Genomic DNA, 25,471 nt, shown 5'->3' on the forward strand with positions numbered 1-25,471 from the left:
AATGTTTCACTCAAATGCCTCAAATCATGCCATAATTCCTAGACACATTTGCAGAAATTTTGAATATTGATTGACAACTGTTTTGGGATCCCTGTATAGCTAACTATCTAAACACCAACAAGAATTACAGGACTCACTTGAAAATATAATAGCTATAATATATATAGCACCTACTATATGTTAGGCAGCATTGTTTTAAAAATTTACATATATATGTGTGTGTATAATCTCATGTCATCAATACAAAGAAACACTAAGAGACAGGGGCTGCAATTCTAATTTTAAGGTGAAAAACTGGCTTTGAAAGATTAAAGGGGCTTCATGTCAAAACGGTACAGTAAATTCACCCAAATGACAATTACATATATTATTTATATTTAATATAATATAGCTGCATCAAATATAAATAATGCATAGCTGGCTTAAAAGTAATATAAATATCTCTCAGGCAGTGATAAGGAATACAAATGCAAAGTGATAGGCAGGGTTGAAGCTATCAGCCTACTGGACTCCTGATCCAGAAGCAGGCAGTGGCAGCTGAGAATTGGTTTCTTTGGGGAACAGAGACTAAAAATGCTCTATATGAGACAGAGAACCTATCAGAGCTAGGGCAGGGGTAGGGCCACCTTACTTATAAAGAAGGCTGAAAACAATTTGCCAACTTTACCTGGGGCTATGGCTTACAGGAAATTACTCTAGGGGAGCTGCAGGATACAGCACAACTTCAAAACCAAGAAAGAAACCAAGCTACCTGCTAGCTCTATGACTAGATCTGCAATATTCACAATATCTCTGAGCAGCAGGATCTCTAAGCCTGGTTCTAAAACTGGGGTACAGAGGCAAATGTAAAATACTATATAAGGAAGAGTGAACACAGAGGGACAGTGAAAGTTAGCTGAGTCTCAAGAATAGAAGACAAGTAAAGCTGCTGTTATATCCTGAATGACATTCCTTTCTTCACTTCCTGAATGTATGACTATTAAGGCTGCTTCCAGTGTTTCCTCACATCCTTCAGTACTTATAAAATAAACCCTCATCACTTAAGGAAACCAGAAAGACTCTAACATGCTTAAACTTTTTTCTACCTTCCCAACAAACTAACAATCATGATAATCTGAAAAGATTATTTTTAAAAAATGCAATAAAGTTACAAAAACCTATTTCTAACTGGTAGCTTTTGAAAAATACAAAAATAAACATCCACCAGCCTGGGCAACATAGCAAGACTCCGTCTCTACAAAAAATTTAAAAATTAGCTGGGTATGGTCGTGCACACCTACAGTCCTAGCTAGTCTCAATCGCTTGAGTCCAGGGCTTCAAGACTGCAGTGAGCTATGATCAAGCCACACTATACTCTAGCCTGGGTGAAAGAACAAGACCCCATCTCAAAAAAAAAAAAAAAAAAATCAGATTTCCCACAGTTAAAGAAAAATGATTTCATAACTAAATTCGTTGACTAGGCCTAAACAAACTTTAAATGATACGGAATCTCTCAAATTTAGCCTTCCTATTATCAACTAGACACAGGACTTTCCTCCTACTAGGAAGGGAGTGGTTTCCAGTTTTAGGGTGACACAATTGAAAAGTTCTAAAAAGGAATTAAAAATAGTCTCGAGAGAATAACTGGAAATAAAAAGTGTGTTTTAGTAAAATAAGCATCAAATTAATAATCAATCACTTAAATTCTAGACCCACCTCTGCCACTAACTAGCTATTTCACTTTAGCTAATCTACTCAGGCTTCAGGTTCTTTATCTATAAAAAAAAAAGGACATTTTCTGAGGTCTTTTGGGCTCTTGTAACATTGTAACATTCTATTAAACGTATGATAGGAATGTTTGCTAAGTGTAAACATATTCAGCATTTACACAGTGTTTTTAAGAGCTTCAAAAAACTTTACCACTGCTAATAATGCCTGTCCACCACTCTCTCTTCCCTAAAAAAGTCACATAAATAGAATCTTAAAACATTTTCTGAGATATTTCCAAAACAATTTGAATATGGTAATATATGCAAGAACTTTAATTGAGGTATGATTTATATATACTAAAATTCATCCTTTTTAGTATATACTTGTGAGTTTCAAAATACATAGCCACATAACCACCACCATAATCACCATAAAGAAAAGATACAGAAGACACAGATCACCTGAAAAAATTCCCTCATGCCCTTTGTAGTCAACCCTTGGCAATCACTAGTCAGTTTTCTGTCCCTATAGTTTTACCTGTTCCAAAATATCATAAAAATAGAATTACACAGGATGTAGCCTTTTGAGTCTGGCTTCTTTGACTTAGCATAATGCATTTGATATCCATCAGTGTTGGTGCACACACTGCCAAATAGTTCCATTGTATGGCTACACCAAAGTTTATCAATTCACCAATTGAAGTACATTTGCATTATTTCCAGTTTTTGGCAATTATGACATTAGCATATAAGTTTTTATGTGACTATAAGTTTTCATTTCACTTGAATAAATAGCTAGAAGTGAAACTGTTGGACTATTATGGTAAACATATGTTTAACTGTTTTCCAAAGAGGCCATACCAACAACTAATAAGAATTTTTTGGGCCAGGCGCAGTGACTTATGCCTGTAATCCTAGCATTCTGGGAAGCCGAGGCAGGAGGATCGCTTGAGCTTGGGAGTTTGAGACAATTCTCAGCAAGAGCAAGACCAGTCTCTACTAAAAATAGAAAACATTAGCTGGGTGCAGTGGTGCATGCCTGTAGTCCCAGCTACTGGGGAGGTTGAGGCAAGAGGATCACTTGAGCCCAAGAGTTTGAGGTTGCAGTGAGCTACGCTGACGCCACTGCACTCTAGCCCAGGTGACAGAGTGAGATTCTGTCTCAAAAAAAAAAAAAAAAAAGAATTTTTCAATGTTTTCAAGTAAAAATAAGTTTAGAACTTATGTCACAAATTTCATAGAAAGATCCTAAGTAGATCCAGATATTTATCAGACAAAATTATTTTCCTGTGTCCTATTTATAGAAAGCAGATGTTAACAAAGGAAGTTGATGTGATAAATACTTGCATTTATCAAAGAGTTTTTAATAGACTTTAAAATATGTCATGTTTGAAATCACACTCATAAGCCCAAACTCTGTACAAGCGTGTGTGTTTCAACTAGAAAGTAGGATTAAACTGTCTATTCAGATTCGGAGATTCCAAGTGTTTAAGTCTGTACAAAATAGGTATTCTCCTCATTTTCGATGTAAATGAGAAGGAAGCAGAGAGAAGACAGATACAGTAAAAGCTTTGATCCTTCCAACTCACTTGTTCAACTGGGACCTCCGAAAGAATTCTTAGTTCTTAATGAGACCATCAATTTATTAGTACGAAAACCTCTACTTTCTCCCTATCCATTTCCTGGTTTCATTTTCTTGTTTAGCTAAATTAGATTTCACAGTTCATCAATATAATCACTCCTATCACTCAAATCAATGCCTTCCATGTCTCTCCCCTTCACTCTTTACTGGCAAAACTGCAGCCAACCTTCTCCACTAATGTAATGGGGAATATTGTAGAAAATTGAAAATCCAGACAAACTGGTTATTGTCATAAATTCACAATCAAAATCTCAACCACAGCAATACTACTATACAAGCTCCCTGTAGTGATACCTTTTCTTCAGTCCTTAAACATCTCAGCTCTCCTCTCCATTCCTCCCACCCCTTTTAAGACACTTAAGAAAATAGTAGTAGGTACGATGTACCTTATTTGGGTGACGGGTACACTAAAAACCCAGACCTCACCAATATACAATATACCCATGTAACAAAACTGCACCTGTACCTCCTAAATATATTGAAATAAAAAAAGAAAATAGTAGCTCCCCATTCTTTCTTTAACCAAATCTGTAAGTCACCCCCCCAGCTGAACCAATCATCTCCTTCTCCCATCTTTTAAAATAAACATCTCTGATTACGATCAAAGGTCCCTCCAAAGGTTGCTTTTTGCAGTCTACCACTTAAAGATTTCCTTCCTCAGCCTGAGCAAGAGCAAGACTCCCTCTCTACAAAAAATAGAAAAATTAGCCAGGCATGGTGACGAGAGCCTATTGTCCCTGCTACTCAGGAGGCTGAGGCAGAAAAATCACTTGAGCTCAGGAGTTTGAGGTGGCAGCGAGCTATGATGATGCCACTGCACTCCAGCCCAGACAACAGAGCAAGACCCTGTCTCAAAAGAAGAAAAAAGATTTCCTTCCTTCCATAATCCACTCTCTTGTACCAATGATCTTTCCTCCTCCATAGGATCATTCCCATTATCATGCAAATATGTACCATTATTTCCCATGTTTGTATTTTGAAAAAATAACCCATCAATCTCCACACTCAGCTATGCTCCACCTCCTCCCCATTTCTCAATTCCCCTGTATAGCCACACTCCTCAAAAAAGTATCAGCTTTCATAGTCTCCAATTCCTACCCGTCCATTCAACCAGCTCCAAACTAGTCCAACTCTACAAGTTCATTGAAACTGCCCCTTAAACAGACTTGAAACAGATGACATAATTAAAGGGATAAATGAACAAAGTTTAATGGAGAGACTATTTACAAAGGTGTGGGCAGGATTAAGGGAACCAACAAGAGATGGAATAGCAGGTGGGGATTAGAAATCAGGAAGCTGCCACCTCCCCAACATTATCATTTGGATGTCTCTTGGAAATTTATAGATCCAAAACAATAGTTCCCATTCTTTAAAAAAAATGCTCTTTTCTAAGACCTGCTTCATCTCAATAAATACCAAGCCAGAAATGTAGGAATAACCCTTGACTCCTTTGAGTCCTTTTTGTCCTTCATATCTAATTCATTAGTAAATCTTGAAAATTCTACCACTAAGATTTATCTTAAATACATCAATTCTATTTTTACTTCCATAACCCCTCTAAATTGCTCTGTTTTCCTTCTTGCTCCCCTAAAATCTAATAATCATCAGATAACAGCCAAAATGATCTTTAAAAATACAAATATTTATGTTATTCCCTACTTAAAATTCTTCAATAGCATCCCATTACATTTAGAATAAAATCCAAATCCTTTATAGCAACCTATAAGATACTGCATGCTCTGGCCTCTTTATACCTATCTAACCTCATTAAAAGCTACTCTTCCTCACCTACACTAAGCTCTAGCTTTCTCAAAAATTCAGGCTCTTTCCCACTTTAGAGTTTTCCCACAAGTAGGAAATGCACTACCTCTAGTTTTCTGTGCAGCAGCTCCTTCAAATCCTTCATACCAATTTAAATGTCAATTTAAGTGTGGCCTTCACCAACAAACAAGATCAAAACTGGTTCCCTTTTTGTCTACCAGTGAGATGTGTAAAACACACACACACACACACACACTCACCTGGTTTCCCCTCTTATTTTCTCATCATAGCATACTATTCATCATATTTATTGTATATTCTTAAATGGTAATTTTCTTCTATATTTACTTGTTTATCTTCTTATTGTGTGTCACCTTCCATTATACTATAAACTCCATGAAGGCAGAGATTATTAAATGGATTCAATTAAAATACCACTGAGGACCCACCACATGTAAGGAACTGTGATAGGCAACTGTGGGAGTAGCAAAGAGAAGTCAAAGCAATGAGGATCCTGTTCCCACTATCTACATAATCTATTTAGGGAGATAACTGCATACTTAACTGTAATGCAAAGTAGACAATATACCACATAACATTGGTACAAAGTACTATGGAATCAAAAGAGAAAGAGATAAAATGTGGAGCAAGTGATGAATAAGAAAGCCCTCATGTCTGGGCCCAGTGGCTCACGCCTGTAATCCTAGCACTCTGGGAGGCCAAGGTAGGATGACTGCTTGAGATCAGGAGTTCGAGACCAGCCTGAGCAAGAACAAGACCCCATCCCTACTAAAAATAGAAAAATTAGCCAGGCCTCATGGCATGCACCTGTAGTCCCAGCTATTAATACTTGGGAGAGGCTGAGGCAGGAGGATCACTTGAGCCCAGGAGTCTGAGGTTGCAGTGATTTATGATGACACCACTGCACTTTACTCGGAGCGACAGATCAGACTCTGCCTCAAAAAAAATTTTTGAAATAAAAAAAAATTTAAAAAGAGAAAGCCCTCATGGAAGAAGAGGGAGGTTCTACTATGTCTTGGAAGGATAACAAAGAAAAAGCACTCAAAGCAGACCAAATAGACTTAATAAAAAGACATAAAAAGGAAAAGTAAACAGCACATAAGGAGAAGAGGTTAAAAAAATCAATATAGCCAGGTGTGGTGGCTCACACCTATAATACCAGCACTTTGGGAGGCCAAGGCAGGAGGATGACTTGAGGCCAGGAGTTTGAGACTGACCTGGACAACATAGTGAGACCTTGTCTCCACAAAAAAATTAAAAAATTAGCCAGGCAGGGTGTTGCACACCTGTAGTCCTAGCTAATTTGGAGGCTGAGGTAGGAGGATCACTTGAGCCCAGGAGTTCAAGGCTGCAGTGAGCTATAATCACACCAGCTCACTCCAGCCTGGTGACAGAGTGGGGCCTTGTCTCTTAAAAAAAAAAACAAAAAAAACCCACATAAACCAAGATCAATGTAGCTGGAGCATGGAGGAACTGTAAAGTTCTGCTGTGTCATGTTTGAAAAGATTAGTTAGGAAATAGGAAACAAAATTTTCAGTGAGGGTGATATAAAGTCAACCTCGCCAACCATAAAATGAAAGTATTTAAGTAAATGATAGCTAATGTCCTTTCTAGGTCTAAATTTCAAATGATGACACTCACATAGACAACTAGTTTTAAACTAAAAGGTGTTCATTAATAGCATGTTTCATCAATCTCATGTGGAATTTATTACGACTTTTAAGGTAGTTTTAAACTACCTGTCTAAGCAACAATTTTAAAACATACTTACTCTTTCTAAAATTTTTACCCAAAGGGCGGAAGGGGAAGAGGGTAAGATACCAAGATATTCAGTATTACATCTTGTCCAAATTCCAAAGTAATTTAACTAAACACTTTCAAAAGGAAAAGCCAAGTATTTTAAAAGCACTCTCAAAAGCTGAGTCATAATTTCACTGATAATAACTTGTAGCACTTTGTTATTCATAGTCTTTATACAGTGTAACTGGCTGTTTTCATTGTATTTGTTCAATAAGAATGTATTGATTACTGGCCGTGGTGGCTCACATCTGTAATCCCAGCATTTGGGAGGCCGAGCAGGAGGATCCCTTTAGCCCAGGAGCTTGAGGCTGCAGTGAGCTATGACGGTGCCACTGCACTCTAGCCTGGGCAATGGAGCAAGATCATCTCAAAGAAAAAGAAGTAGTAGAAACAAAAACCTAGAGAAATTAAGACATTTAGCCAAATCATACAAAGTATAGCACCACAGGAATTAAATTCATGTCTCATGATTTATTTATAAATTTACGTTCACTCATTCAATATATACATAACCCTTCTCATTCACCTCAACTTTTTTTTTTAACTGACCCATGACAGAAACCATTACACAAAATCAGGCCAGGTGAAGTGGCTCACGCCCATAATCCTAGCACTCTGAGAGGCCAAGGCGGGAGGATTGCTTTAGGTCAGGAGTCTGAGACCAGCCTGAGCAAGAGCGAGACCCCCATAATAATGCCTACCCACATAGGAATTATCATGAGGACTGCATTAGGTAGTGCATGTAAAGCACTTGGAACAATTCCTGAAATATAGCATTAGCTCCTGCTAGTATTAGTAGTATTGCTATTACCTCATGCCCTACTAGACTATCAGTTCAAATGTGTGACTAAATACACAATAGTTTCCTAAGCAGATCCTGCCATTCATTCGTTCATTCATTTATTTATTTATGAATTTATTTATTTATTTATTTAGAGAGATGGTCTTGCTGTTGCCTGGGCTACAGTGCAGTGGCATAATTATAGCTCACAACAACTCCAAACTCCTGGGTTCAAGCAATCCTCCTGCCTCAGCCTCCCAAGTAGCTAGGACTACAGGAGACACCACAACACCTCAGATAATTTTTCTATTTTTTTGTAGAGACAAGGGCCTCACCATGTTGCTCAGGCTGGTCTTGAACTCCTGTGTTCAAGTGGTACTCCCACCTCAGCTTCCCAGAGTGCTGGGATTACAGGCATGAGCCACCGAGCCTGGCCTTGAGGGATTTTTAAATTGGTGCTTTTAAGAAAAAAATAAATCACAAGGTGTTTTGTTTTGTTTTGACAGAGTCTGGATCTGTCCTCCAGGCTGCACTGCAGTGGCATCATCATAGCTCACTGCAACCTGAAACTCCCAGGCTCAAGTGATCCTCCTGCCTCAGCCTTCCAAGTAGCTGGACTATAGGAATGTGCCACTATGTCCAGCTAATTTTCTATTTTTTTGTAGACACAGAGTGAAATTATCAAGTCAAAGTGTATTAACATTTCTAGGGGCCGGGCACGGTGGCTCACGCCTGTAATCCTAACACTCTGGGAGGCCTAGGCGGGAGGATCGCTCGAGGTCAGAAGTTCGAGACCAGCCTGAGCAAGAGTGAGACCTCGTCTCTACTAAAAATAGAAAGAAATGACCTGGACAGCTAAAAATATATATATACATATATATATATATATATATTTTTTTTTTTTTTTTTTTTTTTGAGACAGAGTCTCACTTTGTTGCCCAGGCTAGAGTGAGTGCCGTGGCGTCAGCCTAGCTCACAGCAACCTCAAACTCCTGGGCTCAAGCAATCCTCCTGCCTCAGCCTCCCGAGTAGCTGGGACTACAGGCATGCGCCACTATGCCCGGCTAATTTTTCTATATATATATTTTTAGTTGTCCATATAATTTCTTTCTATTTTTAGTAGAGACGGGGTCTCGCTCTTGCTCAGGCTGGTCTCGAACTCCTGACCTTGAGCGATCCGCCCGCCTCGGCCTCCCAGAGTGCTAGGATTACAGGTGTGAGCCACCGCGCCCGGCCTAAAAATATATATAGAAAAAAAATTAGCCGGGCATCGTGACACATGCCTGTAGTCCCAGCTACTCGGGAGGCTGAGGCAGGAGGATTGCTTAAGCCCAGGAGTTTCAGGTTGCTGTGAGCTAGGCTGAGGCCATGGCACTCTAGCCCGGGCAACAGAGCAAGACTCTGTCTCAAAAAAAAAAAAGAAAAAAAAAACAAAAAACACAGCAACATATATTTTTAAAAAGCAGCTTCCAAAATTATGTATATAGTAAAAATATACATGAGGAAAAAATAAAGAGACAATAAATGTTGATAGATTTAAAAAATGAATTAGGGGATATCATAATAGAAACTATAATTATATTTCACAAGTGTCCAGGCTTCATTATAAGAACACAAGTGTGTACTCACTTTGGCAGCACCTATAGTAAAATTGAAATGATAGACATTAGCATGAACCCTGTTCAAGGATGAAACTATTAATAAATTAAAAATTAAAATATTAAAAATTTCAAAAAAGAACACAAGTGATACCCCTTACTAGGTCTGGGGCAAGGGGCACGAGGGACCAAAAGGATAACAATATTCATCAAAATAACAAACCCCTAGTATTATTTCAGATATGAATATTCAACTTATCAAATGAAGTCAAAGTCCTTGAGGGTATCCTACCTAACACATCTATAACCAAGAAAAAGTTACAGAATTCAGTTCAATGCAAATATATACCAGCCATATTTAATTTAAACTAGAGAAAATTATTAGATGATTTAGTGATTTTCCACAGGACTGAGCTCAGCTCTTTTACAAAGCAACAAAAGAAGAGAGAAAAGGCACCGCCAGAAGTCAAGCCAGCAACCTGATTTCCCAGGAAATTAGTTCTTACTTGGCAAAGTACTAGCCTCTAAAGAAGCAAAACTCTGCAGAGAAAGATGAGACACATAAAACTCAAATACTCTGTAAAAAAAAAAATATGTCTTTTCCCTTTGCTCTTAAGATCTCCAAAAGAGAATAATTAACACCTAATAAAAACATAAAGAAAAAATTAAAAGCCCAATTTAGAATTAAGCTTTCTATAAACAAAGAATAAGTTTCTTTCTTTCAAAATGCTAAATCTTACAAGTTGTAAGCTTATATTGCTATTATTCTTAAAATTAAAAGAATAGAAATTAAATAATATCATGCCATTTCTAACTTTCAATTATTAATAGGATTATACGGAAAAGTAAACTTTAATATTAATTATAGTAATTATGGACTTTAAATGTATTAAGGTTAATAAAAATACTCATAACTTTTCCATAATGTCTTTAGTCATCACTATAGAACATTTCCTTGAATTTCCAAATTAAAAAATTAAGCTTTAGTATTTGATCTTCCTTCAGAAAAAGGCTATGTGTAATAATCCAAAAGAAGAGTCTTCTTACAATAAAAAGGGTGATAGGATAGACGAATTAAAGAGAGGGAGGGAGAGAGAGAAAGGAACAGGTTATAACAGAAGCTTTTCTTCCATTAAGTCACATGTTTAAATCAAAGGCCTGACCCTGATTTCCATTAAATGATCCAGCACTGAAGCTTCTGTAGAACTAATGATAGAAGGTTGCTCAGTAGGCAGAGAAATGGCAGTCAAGCATAAGGAAATGCAAGGATGAAATTATACAACCTGTAAACTTAAATCAGCGGGTTCATTTATAACCTAGTCTTGAAATTCTAAACTGCTTCCCTCAGTAATATGACCCCAACTGCCACACTAGACCAAAAGATCAACAAACTGCTACTTGGAAAAATTATAATAATAACAAAGCAGAGAAATTTTTGTAAACTTTGTAATAAACCAATAAACAAAAAGTAAAGGTCTCAACAAATGGTGCTGGATAACTGGGTGTCCATATGCAGAAGAATTAAGTTAGGCCCCTTCCCCACACCACACACAAAAATTGCCTCAAAATGGATCATGGACTTAAATGTAAAACAGTTCATGACCTTGGATAAGGCAATGATTTCTCAGATATTATACCAAAAGTACAAACAAACAAAAAAACTTTATCAAAATGAAAATTTTTGTGCTTCAAAGGACAAAAGAAAGTGAAAGCCCACAACATGGGAGAAAATATTTACAAACCATTTCTGATAAGTGACTTTTATCCAGAATATATAAAGATAATTTTATATCTTACAACTCAATAAAAACCACCCAATTTTTTAAATGGGCAAAGGATCTAAATAAACATTTCTTCAAAGAAGATATACAAATGACCAATAAGCATATGAAAAGATTCTCAGCATCATTAGCCATCAGGGAAATGCAAATCAAAACCACAATGAATTTCTACTTCACACCCACTAGTATAGCTCAAATAAAAAAATCAGAGATGCAGTGCCTCTAGTCCCAGCTACTTAGGAGGCTGAGGTGGGAGGATCACTTGAGCCCAGGAGTTCCAGGCTGCAGTAAGCTATGATTACACCACTGCACTCCAGTCTTCCTGGGCAATAGAGCAAGACCCTGTCTCTAAAAAAAATAAAAATAAAAATAAAAAACAGAGATAATGTTACAGATAACAGATACAGCAACAGATAACGAATGTTGCTAAGGATGTAGAGAAAGAACCATCATTGCTGACGGGAATGTAAAATGGTATAGCTGCTTTATAAAACCTCAAAAGAGTTACTATATGACCAGGAAATTCCACTACTAGGTATACACCCAAAATAAATGTAAACATTTGTCCACATAAAAACTTGTACATGAATGTTCATATCAGCTTTATTTGAATAGCCAAAAACTGGAAATAATCCAATGTCTATCAGCAGAAGAGATTTTAAAAATTGTGGCCTGACAGGGAAGAGTGCTGGCAAAGGCCATGCTGCTTCCCCGGCTGGGCCTTTGGCTGGCTGTGTGGGCCTACCTTTACTACCACAGGGAGACGGAGAGGGAGGTAAGCCAATCCCCCGGGAGACCTTGCTGTTGCCCACCCAGGCTGGACTGGCCCCACCCCCACCCACCGGAGGCCCAGGCAGCTGCTGCCTCCCCTTGCTCATCACTCTGTTCTCAAAGCCTCCTGACAACTTGCTGAGGACTGGATCTGGGGCTGAGTTCTGTCTGGTTGTGTTGCCATTTTGGTTTGGGAGGCTGGAAAAACACTCTAGGAGTGGTTACAGAGACTCTGGGGTCAGGAGAGAGCAGGAGTTCCTCGAGTTCACCTGGGGATGTCGGGCATTGGAGGACGGCAGGAGTCATGCTACTTCTGGTTGGCTGCAGAGCTAATGCTGCAAGCCCAGCCAGTCCCCTTTTAGGTCTCGGGAGAGTTTAAGGAGCCTGCTGACTCCAGGTCCTGTCACTTGCTTTACATCCATCCTTGTTGCAATGCCATCTTCAGTTTTACTTATTGAAATGTTTGTTCGGTGAGGGGCTGGAGAGAGGGAGCTCACCGCCTCCTGCCCTGCTCACGCTGTTTACAGACCTGCACTTAGCCTAGCACCCAGGGCCCTGCCTTTCCCTGCTGCTGAGCTGACACTATCCATAGGCCACAGGACCACTTGGGATTGCAGGCTACACTCAAAGACACTCCCACCAACCTCTCTCTCCCTCTTCTACTTGCTAGAATGAACAGGCTGGTTGCTGGCTGGATTCTCTAAAACAGGAGGTACAATCACTCTTTGGCAGAGGCCCCGAGCAAGGGAGGGTGTTTGAGATCCAGTACCCTTAGGACTGGAGAAAACTGCAATTAACCAAGTTTGCCTTTGCCACTCTAGCTGACCAGAGGACTAGGTTGCAGAGGTGGGACAGCCCCCTCTGGGCTGATCTTGTGCCATTCTTGACTTTGGGCCTGTTTGGTTAGGGAGGGAGAGGGCCAGACACTGATGAGCCCAGGCCTGGCTCCTCAGAGTGGTCCAAAGCCCTTCAGCCCAGACCATGCAAAGCTGGGACCAGCCTGTCTTCACCGGCACTCTCACTCATGACACCAAGACCCACCCTAATCCCAGATTCGAGGCAGTATTCTCTCCTATACCATCCTGTGACCAAAGGCCCCTGCCAGATGTGGGCTGAAGCAGTAGGTGTGTGTGAAAGCACTGTGGCGCCCCACGGACTGCATAACCAGCTCACCTCCCTTCTCTTAGCTCAATCCTGTCCCTCGCACAGCCTCGCAGAAACCATATTGCCTGGTGGGGCCCACTGTACTGAAATACAGTCGTTCCGATAGATGAAAAAAAAAAAGATTAAAAAATTATAATATATCCATATAATGGAATACTACTCAGCAAGAAAAAAGAATGAATTATTGATACACAAAACAACATGGATAAACCTCAAATTCATTAGACAGAGTGAAAGAAGCCAGAAACCCTTTCTCAAAAATGAATATATACTACATGATTCTATTTATATAAAATTCTAGAAAATGCAAAGTAACCTATAATAACAGACAGCAAATCAGCAGTTGCCTCTGGGAGTGGAAAGGGAGAGATGGATTACTAAGAGGCACAAGGAAACTTCTGGAGTGATGATTACATTTCTTACCTTAGTTGTAGTGTATACATATGTAAAAACTCATACTGTACACTTTATGTGCAGTTGCACTGTATGTCAATTATACTGGAATAAAGCTGTCAAAAATATGCATATGCCATGATGGGCAAAGAAAAGTATACTAGTTTTTCTTACTCAAACATGCCATTTCAAAAACAAGTGGAAAAAAAAGTAAGCTGAGAGCTTTAAAGTATGATAAAAGTCAAAATATTTAACTCACCCCCATATGGTAATAGCTGAATTTTCAGCATCCACTGATGGTGCAAATAGTCAAAAAACAAACAAAAGCTACTCTAAATTCAGTGTAGCCTTTAAAATAAAGATTTTTTTAAAGTATATATACATATATGTTTAGAATATAATATTTTAGTCTACACATATTTGATGCACATAATAGATTTGAGAACTCTTTGACTAACTGCAGAAAACATTCACCCAAACGCAAACATTTGAAGGTAACACATTGAGAACTATTGAGAAAGATATTCAATGCCAAGGAGATTCAATACAGTACTTAAACAGTAGCTTAAATAAAACAGAGGTCAAACCTAACGAAACTTTTATGTAATAGGTTCCATAACTATACTATTTTTTTTTTCTGGCTTTCTCATCTGTATATGGCTATACTTCATAATCCTAAAGAATTTAGAGTTTAGCTGTAACACTGCTAACCTGGGTATAGATAATTAAGAATTTACTATGACTAAAAGGCAAAAATACAGCAGAATTAAAATAAAGATTCAAGTTTTTCCACAGATGCACTAGACTGAAAATATGACAAAGCCAAGAATTCGAGATTCCTTTTCATGTCTAAATGAAGTTTAAGTTTCGCAGTACAATTTAATATAAAAGACTCTTTTATGATCCATATAAAAATGATTTTACCTCCTATCTGCTTCATTAAAAATGCTGGATCCTTACAAGAACAGCTAACATTTACTGAGCATTTACATGAGCTAAGCACTATGTTAAATTGTTTAACTTTACATGGATTATCTCATATAATCCTCAAAGTGATTTATTTTGCAGATGACAAAACTGAAGCTAGGAGAGTTAACTTGCCTAAGGAAGTAAAGCTGAATTTGAACTCAGGCAATAGTTGTTTATTTTACCATACCATCTCCTTTAGTTGATGTCACAAACCGCTAGCCCCCAATCATTCATCAGTACATTTATGTACATCAGAGGATAGCAAAAAAAAAAAGTTATGACCACAAAAAATTTACTTTATGAAGAAACGAAATCTAATATCACAAAATAACTTTTTAAAAAATCCTCACTATGACAAACTACTAAACTGTATGGTTTCTAAAATTAGTCTAGAATATTACTGAAAGATATTATTAGGAAATGAACAGCATTTGATGTAACAAGTTAATGTTAACATTTTTAGAAATAACCAGTCATGTAAATGAACATTTACAGTTCATTTTCTTGCCTTACATTTTCTTGCTATGTTTTCAGTATAGCATTTGGGACTACTGTCCTTGCAAGAGTAAGGAAGACTTGGCTATTGTAGAAATATTCCTTCATACTACCAAAAATAAATAATTTTCAAAAATAAGAATGAATCAACTCTTTAAAATAATCATTCAAAAATTATTGTGGCCCGGGCGCGATGGTTCACGCCTGTAATCCTAGCACTCTGGGAGGCTGAGGCAGGCGGATTGTTTGAGCTCAGGAGTTCGAGACCAGCCTGAGCAAGAGCGAGACCCCGTCTCTACTAAAAACAGAAAGAAATTATATGGACAGCTAAAAATATATAGAAAAATGAGCCGGGCATGGTGGTGCATGCCTGTAGTCCCAGCTACTTGGGAGGCTGAGGCAGTTGGATTTCTTGAGCCCAGGAGTTTGAGGTTGCTGTGAGCTAGGCTGACGCCATGGCACTCTAGCCCGGGCAACAGAGTGAGAGACTCTGTCTCAAAAAAAAACACACACACACACACACACAAAAAACAAAAACAAAAAAATTATTGTGCCTGTAGTCTCTCTCAACTACTCAGGAAATTGAGGTGGGAGGATTGCTCGAGGACAAGAGCTCAGGACCAGCCTGGGCAATACAGCAAGACCCTGTCTCTAAAAAGAAAAAAAAAATTATATCACTGATGAGATTTAAAGCCCATTACATCATAAATGTGATGGGAATTATATAACTGCTTTTGTCAGCGATGATTTAACAGATAATATAGCTTTTAACAGCTTTCTACAAATACAGAAAGATTTTTCTTTCACCTTTGACCAAATCCTTAACTAAGGAAGGAAGAAGGTAAAGGGCTTAAGTTCTGAAATAAATCTACTTCTACTCTGAATTGTGAAGAGAAACGTATTACCTCCAGGGAAAAATAAACTGAACCTATCTGGCATTCAGAATTAATTTAAGGTCATTCATAATATCATTAAATAAAAAGCATTCAATAAAAGCAATGATTTTACTAATAAAATCAGTAAATAATATAATGTTAAATTGTTTTTTCCAGTAGTAGGGTTAGTGGTTTCCACTGCTGACAAAAACTCATGCATACTTGGTAAGAGGACCAGGTACAGTCATCCCTTGGTATCCGTGGGGTATTTGTTCCAGGAGTCCTTGAATAGGAAAATCCTTGGATACCCCAGATCCTTACAAAAAAATCAAGTAGTAGAGTCAACCTTCTGTATCCATTGAGTCTTCATCCGTGGATTCAACGAATCTTGTACCAAAAATATTTGGAAAAAAAAATGGATGGTTATACTGAACATATAAAGACTTTTTATTCCTTGTCATTATTCCCTAAACAGCACAGTATAACAACTATTTACCACACTAAACCAACCACAAAAACAAACTAGAGTAGTAAATGTTTAAAATACACGTAAAGTTTTAAAGTCACAACTCTGGTTTTCCTAACTGCCACATTGTTTATGCTCATATATCTGGAATGTTAGCCCATCCTTAGAAAGAGAAGTCTATAATAGATCTAATGTTGGTATAATTATCAATAATTAACAATTACCACATGTTGAGTGCCCACTATGGGCAAGATACTATACAAAATGCTTTTCATGTAATTCTCACCATTAGCCTGATGAGGAGGATAGCATAAGCTCCATGTTATGGATGACAAAACTGAACATAAGAAACATTTAATAAACTACCCAATTAGTAAATTAACGATAGAGTCAGGATTCAAATACATGGTCATATACCCGTATAACTTAGGGCTGAGCATGGTGCATGTCCGTAATCTTAGCACTTTGGGAGGCTGAGGCAGGACAACTGCTTGAGGCCAGGAGTTTGATCCCAGCCTGAGCAACATAGTGAGACTCTGTTTCTACAAAATAATTACAAAATTAGCCAACCATGGTGCCCCACACCTGTAGTTGTAGATACTTGGGAGGCTGAAGCAGGAGGATAGCTTGAGTGGAAGAGTTTGAGGTTGCAGTGAGCTATGATCAGGCCACTGTACCCCAGTCTGGGCAACAGAGCAAGACCCTGTCTCAAAAAAAATAAACAGGCCGGGCGCGGTGGCTCACGCCTGTAATCCTAGCACTCTGGGAGGCCGAGGCGGGTGGATCGTTCAAGGTCAGGAGTTCAAGACCAGCCTGAGCGAGACCCCGTCTCTACTAAAAATAGAAAGACATTATATGGACAACTAAAAATCTATATAGAAAAAATTAGCCGGGCATGGTGGCGCATGCCTGTAGTCCCAGCTACTCGGGAGGCTGAGGCAGTAGGATCGCTTAAGCCGAGGAGTCTGAGGTTGCTGTGAGCTAAGCTGACGCCACGGCACTCACTCTAGCCTGGGCAACAAAGTGAGACTCTGTCTCAACAAAAAAATAAATAAATAAATAAATAAACAGGCCGGGCGTGGTGGCTCACGCCTGTAATCCTAGCACTCTGGAAGGCCGAGGTGGGCGGATCGTTTGAGCTCAGGAGTTCGAGACCAGCCTGAGCAAGAGCGAGACCCCATCTCTACTAAAAATAGAAAGAAATTATATGGACAGCTAAAAATATATATAGAAAAAATTAGCCGGGCATGGTGGTGCATGCCTGTAGTCCCAACTACTCGGGAGGCTGAGACAGGAGGATCCCTTGAGCTCGGGAGTTTGAGGTTGCTGTGAGCTAGGCTGACGCCACGGCACTCACTCTAGCCTGGGCAACAAAGTGAGACTCTGTCTCAAAAAATAAATAAATAAATAAATAAACAAACAAACAAACAAATATCAAATTGACTGATGAAAAGCCAAACAAATAAACAAATAGGATTTTGTCCATTTTATCATGCCTCCTCTGGACACAAATGATGCCTTTTCCAATTTCATAATATAGCAGTTATAAGTATACTTCTGTCATCAGCAGGCTACTCTATGGTTCTGTGATCCTAGTTTGAAAAAATATTTTATCTTTTTTTCTTTCTTAATTTTAAAATGAGATGGTATCTCACTATGTTGTCCAGGCTGGTCTTGAACTTCTGGGTTCAAATGATCCTCCTGCCTCAGCCTTTCAAGTAGCTGGGATAAGAGGCATGTACTACCACGTCTGACAAAAATGTTTATTTTGATTAAGAATACAGGGAGCTAAAATTCCTTATAACAAGTTGGTTACATTAAAAGAAATTAAGCTGGGTGCAGTGGCTCACACCTGCAATCTCAGCACTTTGAGAGGCTAAGACCAGAAGATCACTTGAGGCCAGGAGTTTGAGACCAGCCTTAGCAATACAGTGAGACCCTATCTCTACAAAAATTAGAAAAATTAGCCAGACATGGTGGCCTATGTCTGTAGTCCCAGCTACTCGGGAGGCTGAGGCAGGAGGATCACTTGAGCCCAGGAGTGAGCTATGATGACGCCACTGTACTCTAGCATGGGCAACAGAGCAAGACCCTGTCTCTCTCTAAAAAAAAAAAAAAAAAAAAAAAAAAAAGAGGAATTAAATATATAAACCTTCATAAATTATCCATATGATACAACTGAAATATACCTGAGATGTACGTATGTATAGCTGACCAGAATGAAAGTAACCAACTTTTACTTTTCCAAGGCCAAAGGTAAATCAATCTTAAAGTTATAAACTTAAGACAGGCCCTGTGGCAAGTACCTGTAGTCCCAGCTACTCAGGAGGCTGAGGCAGGAGGATCTCTTGAGCCCAAAGGTATGAGGCCAGCCTAGGCAACATAGAGAGATTCCCATCTCAAAAATACCAAAAAAAAAGTTATGAATTTAGCCGATTTCTGTGTTCCTGGCTTCCCCAACTCTACCTTTATTCAGAGACAAGCAGTGTTCTATAGCTTTTCCCTCTTCTTCCCTAACTAAACTGGAAAAATCTGATAATCATTTTCAGAATTAATTATATATAACTTAATATAACCAAGTTACCATAATCAAGATTTTGCTATCTAATCAGAATTCAAGACTTTGATCCTGTTTAAAAGAATGTAAGGTATCAGCAAACAAGTAGGGAGAAATAAGAGTTTTGATGGGTAGAAGGGGACGTCATTGAACATTAATTACTAATATAGCAGCCCCTTGGTTAAGATGACTAGGGGGTCTCCCCCTAATCCCATACTCCATTGGAGAGGACAAGTGGGAAGGGTTGGCCTAGTTAAGGTTGCTGGGGACCTATTCCCAAGAAGTATCAAGCCTACTTCTAAATCCACATGGTCTTTCCCAGGTTCTCACCCTCTAGGACTAGCAATTCTCAGTCTATTTACTTGCATTCTGACATACTTTCTTGAGTGGAAGAAAACAAAGGAAGAGTTAAAACAAGCAGCAGGAATTGCAGAAAAAGAAGTCTTCCTCCATGAGAGAATGTTGCAAATAGAATCATCCTCCTTTACATATGTCACTCCTGGAAAACTGCCAAGAACCACTCACTCCTCTAGACATACTCCCTACAGATCCTCCAGACTCCTCCTTAAGCACATGTCAGTAATCTCCTCATTCTCCCTTAGTTGTTATCCTTCTTTTGCCTCAAGATTTCCAAGTGCATATTTTATATTCTTCAAAATACATGGCAATATTGTACCTAGTATTTAATGACATCCTATTCATCATTACCTGTGTCTCATATCTGAACAGTCATTCTAAAGTTTTATATAATATTTCCACCTGTTATATTACTAAAAAAATTTTCTTTGCAACTAGAGGATTTATCAGAATGTCAAGATTAAAAAATAATGCTGCATCAAAAAGAAAAAAAACATTAAAAAATAAGATAGGAAGAAAAATTTTTTTAATTTAAGAAGTACCTTGTTTCATTTCTCCCTAGCCCTATCAAGGAAACATAAGTCAGAACTCATAAATTGGCAGAATTCTGGGCTGGACGCAGTGGCTCATGCCTGTAATCCCAGTGCTTTGAGAGGCTAAGAAAGAAGGATTGCTTGAGCTTAGGAGTTCAAGGCTGCAGTGAGCTATGATGGCACCACTGCACTCCAAGGGCAGGGGAAGGTAGGGGAGAGAGGAGGGAGGGGGAGAAAGAGAGAGACGGAAGAAGGAAGGAAGGAAGAAAGGAAAAGAAAGAAAGAAGTTGGCAGAATTCAAGATCTATTCTGCAGAAATCAAAACCTATTAAACATGGCAAATGTGTTCTGGCAAGTTCAAAATAAAATGTAGCTTTTCAAGTATATTTTAAAGTACTTTTCTTAAAGGTGATAAGTTTACCAAGGGACCTTTTCTGAAAAAGGAATTCTTAAAAAAAAACTAAAAACCAGATACAGAAATGTACTTTTACCTAACATTTCCATTAGGATTTATTGTACAGGTAGTTGGAGGGCAGGAAGCAGAAAAAGCAGATCAGAAGCTATTATAAAAGAAGACTTCCCTGAAATAGAAAATAAACTTAATTAACTAGTGTTAATTGAACTTCCACTTTTTAAAATCACTTACCTGAATAAACTTTGATATGTAAAATTGAGTCTCACTAGCACAGCACTCAGTTTCTTTGGTATTTAAAAATCACCATTTATTCAACTACAGATTAACAAATCCCACTGTAAAATGATCTGGGCAATCAAAGCTATTCATAGATAAGTATGATTAATAAATCAACGGAATAAAGTCCATTTATTAAAAGCAAGTAAGTAATCAAACTGCTCACTGTTCACAGTTATGAAGAACGAACTTTTATATTTTCCCACACTCAATTAAGATTTTACATTCTTCCTTCATTTTGTGTAGAACTGAATGATCTTCATGAATGTATAATGACTTAAAGAACCACCATTGTCCCAGCACTTTGGGAAGCCAAGGTGGGAGGATCACTTGAGGCCAGAAATTGGAGACCAGCCTGGGCAAAATAGTGAGACCCTGTCTCTACAAAAACATTTAAAAATTAGCTGGGTGTGGTAGTCCATTCCTGTAGTCCTAGCTACTGGGTGGCTGAGGTGGGAAGGCAGTAAGCTATTATCATGCCACTGCACTGCAGCCTGGGCAACAGAGACCCTGCCTCTTAAAAAAAAAAATGAAAGAAAAAAGAAAAAACAAGGAATCAAAAAGCTTTCATCCTGGCTGGGTGCAGTAGCTCATGCCTGTAATCCTAGCACTCTGGGAGGCAGAGGTGGGTGGATCGTTTGAGCTCAGGAGTTCGAGCCCAGCCTGAGCAAGAGCGAGACCCTGTCTCTACTAAAAATAGAAAGAAATTAGCCAAACAACTAAAATATATACAAAAAATTAGCCAGGCATGGTGGCGCATGCCTGGAGTCCCAGCTATTCAGGAGGCCAAGGCAGAAGGATCACTTGAGCCCAGGAGTTTGAGGTTGCTGTGAGCTAGGCTGACAACAGGGCACGACCAGGCTGACAACAGGGCACTCTAGCCTGGGGAACAGAGTGAGACTCTGTCTCAAAAAAGAAAAAAAAAAAAAAAAGCTTTCTTCCTTGAAACTTTTTGTACCACAAAAAATTAATAAATTTGCTTTGTGAAAAGACTGCTTCTGCTTTTGAACCCAAATATGCAATGATTATATGTCTTGCAGTCTTCCAAACAAAAATTTAAAAGAAATTTAAAAAATTTCTGAAATAAAATTAAAAATTATTTTTGAGAGAGAAAAAATAATCCAAAAATCCTGGTGCAAAGCTACGCCAACAGTTTCTTCACAATTTCATAAAACATTAATGAAAGGATTACATAATCCCCTGGATTAAAGATTTTTAAAGAGAGCGAGGATCTCTGTTTTCAATACTCTTTCTCTGTTCTTATATCCATAAACAGATCTAATAAATTCCTCCCAAACCATCTAGCTTTCAATAGAAGAAAAATCAAACCAATAGCAGCACAAAACATACATACACACTCTCTCTCTCTGTCTCTTAATGTAGCTTTAACTAAGTATTGTAGATTACATTTAGGTTCCTTAAACAACAATTTACAACATATACCACATCCAGTTTATTCTCGAGAGAAAATCATCAAAACAAAAGCTCCTGCTTAATAAATGATTTACTTCGTAGTTAAGCGTTATCCCAGGTGCATTTTGTTGTCAAGTATTATCACTGTTTCTTTTCTCTATCTAGAAATTGTAGATCCAGTTCCCTTAAAAATGTCTTTATATGTTTTGTGTTAATATAAGACCAAGAAATACTTTTACTGTCTAAAAAGAAAATACCTTTTCACTTTTCTTTTTTGAAAGGTTTCTTATTTTGTTTTTGCTCATTTCCTATATATCAAATGTTTTCAAGCCAGTCTGTTTCAGTGTTAGTTGTTTACTGTCAATGTATCTGATTATACTTAGGTTTTTTACAGTGGTTAAGAAGAAAAGAAAAGTGAACAAGAGGACACAAGTGAAACAAAAGTGGACCACATCTGAAAAACACCACTCGATTTCTCTGTCTCAAATTCCCATAAGTCCCCATGCCAAAGATTCTCAATATCCAAAAAAGTTCCACAGTGTCAGATGCATAACACAATACTTGACAAGACAAACACAGGGGAAGACAAATCAGAAACTGAAGAAATTTAATGGAATTTTAATTGGAATTTAATCACCACCTGAATTAACTTACTGGAATGTATCACCATAAAAAGAAAAATAAATAAATAATAAACTCAATCCCTAGATACTGGAGGGTTTGCTTCTGTTGCAATGAATGGCTGAAAACAGTTTTTCAAACTTTTTGACTGTAAGAAATCCATTTTACATTGTAACCTACTATATACACGTATGAGAAAAATTTCCCAAAATAATACTTTTCTTTACCAAGTGCAAAGCTAGTCAATTCTGTTCTATATTTTATTTTCAATGCTGGTGGTAACCCATAACATTAATTTTATAAATCAGTAATAAATCATGATCCACACTTTGAAAAACATAGGCTTTAAAAAGGGTCTCCTCTACAATAGAATCTTTTTTTGCAAGTTGCCTCTACCTGTCTCTTTAGCAGGATGGGCAGGTATTTTAAAGTTGCTACATTATTACTGTTTTCATTAACGCAAGTGGTTCTTAAAATATGGTCCCTGACCAACATAACCATCACTTGAGACAAATACAAATTCTAGGGTCCCACCTCAGGCCTACTGAAACAGAAACCCCCAGGTGGGGCCTAACAATCTATACTTTACCAAGCCCTCCAGGTGATTCTGATGCAAGATAATGTTTGAGAACCACCGCATTAAAGAACTCAGGTCTTTATCCTCTATTTAACAATCCAGTACACAGTGATTACTATGTCACAGTCACTATTCTAAAAAGTCTACAAATATTAACTCATTAGGAAAAAAAAAACCTATGAAAGTAGGAACTATTAATATCCCTATTATACAGATGAGGAAACTGCACAGAGAGGTTGTCCAAGCTAAGTGGAATTCAAACTTCTATTCTTTTTCATTTTTTTTCTTCTTTTTTTAGAATCTTAAACCTGGCTTAAAGTATGAGAATTCGAACTTATTTTCAATTTAGCAGGGAAAGCTTATCCTCTTCGTGACTATTTTTTCTGAACAAGTTCCCAGTTCTACTCGTTTAGTTCAGCTATTCCTCCCCTTTTCCCTCTCTAATTCCCCACTCTGTCAATGAACTTATTTCCTAATATTATTGCCATCATCTTCAAACAAATTTCTTTTCTAAAACACTGGAAAACAAGTCACTTTATCTTGCTTTTAGGACCTTATCTCTGGTCCTAGATGGCATCTTAGTATTAATTACAAAGCTGAAGTCTCTTCTATTTCTGAAGACCGCTGAAGCAACTCCGTTGTTAATTTCTCGTAACTACCGTCCTTGCCAGTTTCCACGAGACCAATCCTCTCTCCCCAGAAACTTTCTCGTTCCCTCACCGTATCTACGATTCCCTTCCTAAAAGGGTTACGTCTCCCTTCTCACCCTTGCCCACCTCCGTCCCATTTTGCTTGACTCCTCTCCAACTAAGGGAACTTCCACTGCCTGCTGGACCCTCACCCCACTCTCAAACCCGAGCTACTCCTTGAGGACTTTTTTCCTGGCCCCCCGGGGATCCTCAGACCAGATCAGTTAAGGGGGGCAGGGCGCTCAGGTTCCTCCCCCAAGCTGTTCAAGGTCTCCACCGGTCCGACCCTCCAAAGACCCGGCGCTCCTCGTCTCCCGAGGAGCCCTCCTCCCTTGGACGGCCGCCCTTCTCAGGAGTGTCCCCACCCCCTTCCAAGCCTTTCCTCAGACGCCCCTACTCGATCCAAGGCTGCTCCCTGTCACCCTGGACCCCGGCCGCCTTCGGTCTTCCCACCTCCCTCCTCTCTCGGACCAGGGCCACTCCCAGTTTCCCCCGCCAGCCCGCTCTCTCCACACCGGCCGCTTCCGAGCTTCCCGGGTTCCCCTTCTCCCTGGCACCCAAGCTAGCCCGAGTATTCTCGAGTCACCCTGCCCTCCGACCAGGTCGCTACAGGTCAGCCCCTCTCTGGGACCCCAGCCGCTTCCGTCTCCTCAGGGACCTACCCCCTCACACCCCGGCCGCCAGTCAGTGCCCCAGACCTGAGCAGCTGGACGTCCCAAGAGACCACCCGGCCTGACCCGCGTGGGTCCGGCCCCAGCTTAGCGTCCCCGCGCGAACTCCGCCACCACAAGCGGGGCCATTCTCCCACCAGCCCAGTCAGAGCGAACTCGCCGCCGCCGCCACCGCCGCCCCCGCCTCCGCCCTGGCCCCGGCCCGGACCCGGCCCGCAGTCCAGGCCCCCTTCCTCCGGCCTCCGCCTCCGGAGTGCTGAGCTGGAGTTTCCGCCCCGCGACGGCCCTCAGATCTCAGGCTTGTGTTACCGGCACTCACCTGCCGCTGCCCCCGACCAACTCCAGCGCCACTGCCTCTACCTTCGGCCGCCAGTGGCCACCAGGCGCCACCACCTCCCCCATGACAACAGGCCCACCCCGTTTCATACTTCTAACCTATCCATTGGATAATGGGGCGGCATCTGTCTGCTATGATTGGCTTAGTTTACCCGCCCGTCATCGCGTCTTTACCGCCCCTTTTCTTGAACCCAGTATGCACCCCCGCCCGGACCTGGAGCGTCCTAGACGAAGCTTTAGTTGTAATTGGTTGGTGGTTGGGCAGTTCGAAGTTATGATAGGCTGCCGAAAGTGTCTGTTAAGTTAACTGGCAAGGGATATGACGGCCAAGGTTGGTTCAAGCCTGTGCACAGTTTGGTTGCGCAGTAGAAAGAAAAGGAGGAGCCGAGAGGCTCTCACATCCGAGCTTACCGGAGAAGGGTTAACTCTTTGTTGTAGAGTTCAGTCTGTAAACTCTTCCACTTCTGCAGCTCCCTACAAGGAGAAACTTATCACCACTAGCTTACTCATAGAGATAGTAGTTGCAAAACACCAACATCAGAGATTGTGTTTAAGAAGTGTTTCTAACCCCTGGGGAGAAAAGTATCATACAGATAAAAATTTCCCCTTCTTTTCGTGAGGTCCCAATGCACCCAATTTCCTTGAATTTCTTTCCAGGAAGTTACCATGCTAAAAAGCAAAGCGCAACCGTTGATTTAACAGAAATCAGTCAACTTCAGTTGCAATTATAAACATTGTCAAAAAAACTGAAGTGGCATGTTTAGAGTTCTCCAGCTTGCAGACCCACTCCTGGCTGGCTCCTACCAAGTGACCAGGCAGCC

At 39.5% G+C, this 25,471-nt stretch overlaps 1 protein-coding gene and 1 non-coding gene across 14 annotated transcripts in view; one reads left to right on the top strand and one right to left on the bottom strand.

Annotated features, from left to right (window-relative positions):
* NUMB (NUMB endocytic adaptor protein) overlaps positions 1–24,688 on the bottom strand; it is a 168,293-nt gene extending 143,605 nt beyond the window's left edge. For 8 of the 13 annotated variants that reach the window (XM_069488570.1, XM_069488549.1, XM_069488612.1 and 5 more), the window contains exon 1: positions 24,634–24,679. The gene's annotated coding sequence lies outside the window, so the exon portion shown is untranslated. Of the gene's footprint in view, positions 1–24,341; positions 24,466–24,633 lie in introns of those variants that run through there. The other 5 variants (XM_069488629.1, XM_069488593.1, XM_069488621.1 and 2 more) reach the window with 2 other exon arrangements.
* On the top strand, positions 9,315–9,416 carry LOC138381088 (U6 spliceosomal RNA). The gene has a single exon (XR_011233031.1). It is a non-coding gene; the product is annotated as a U6 spliceosomal RNA (small nuclear RNA).
* Positions 24,689–25,471: the final 783 nt, after the last annotated feature.

Source organism: Eulemur rufifrons, chromosome 2, assembly GCF_041146395.1.
Source record: "Eulemur rufifrons isolate Redbay chromosome 2, OSU_ERuf_1, whole genome shotgun sequence".
In the NCBI taxonomy this organism is placed as follows: Eukaryota; Metazoa; Chordata; class Mammalia; order Primates; family Lemuridae; genus Eulemur; species Eulemur rufifrons.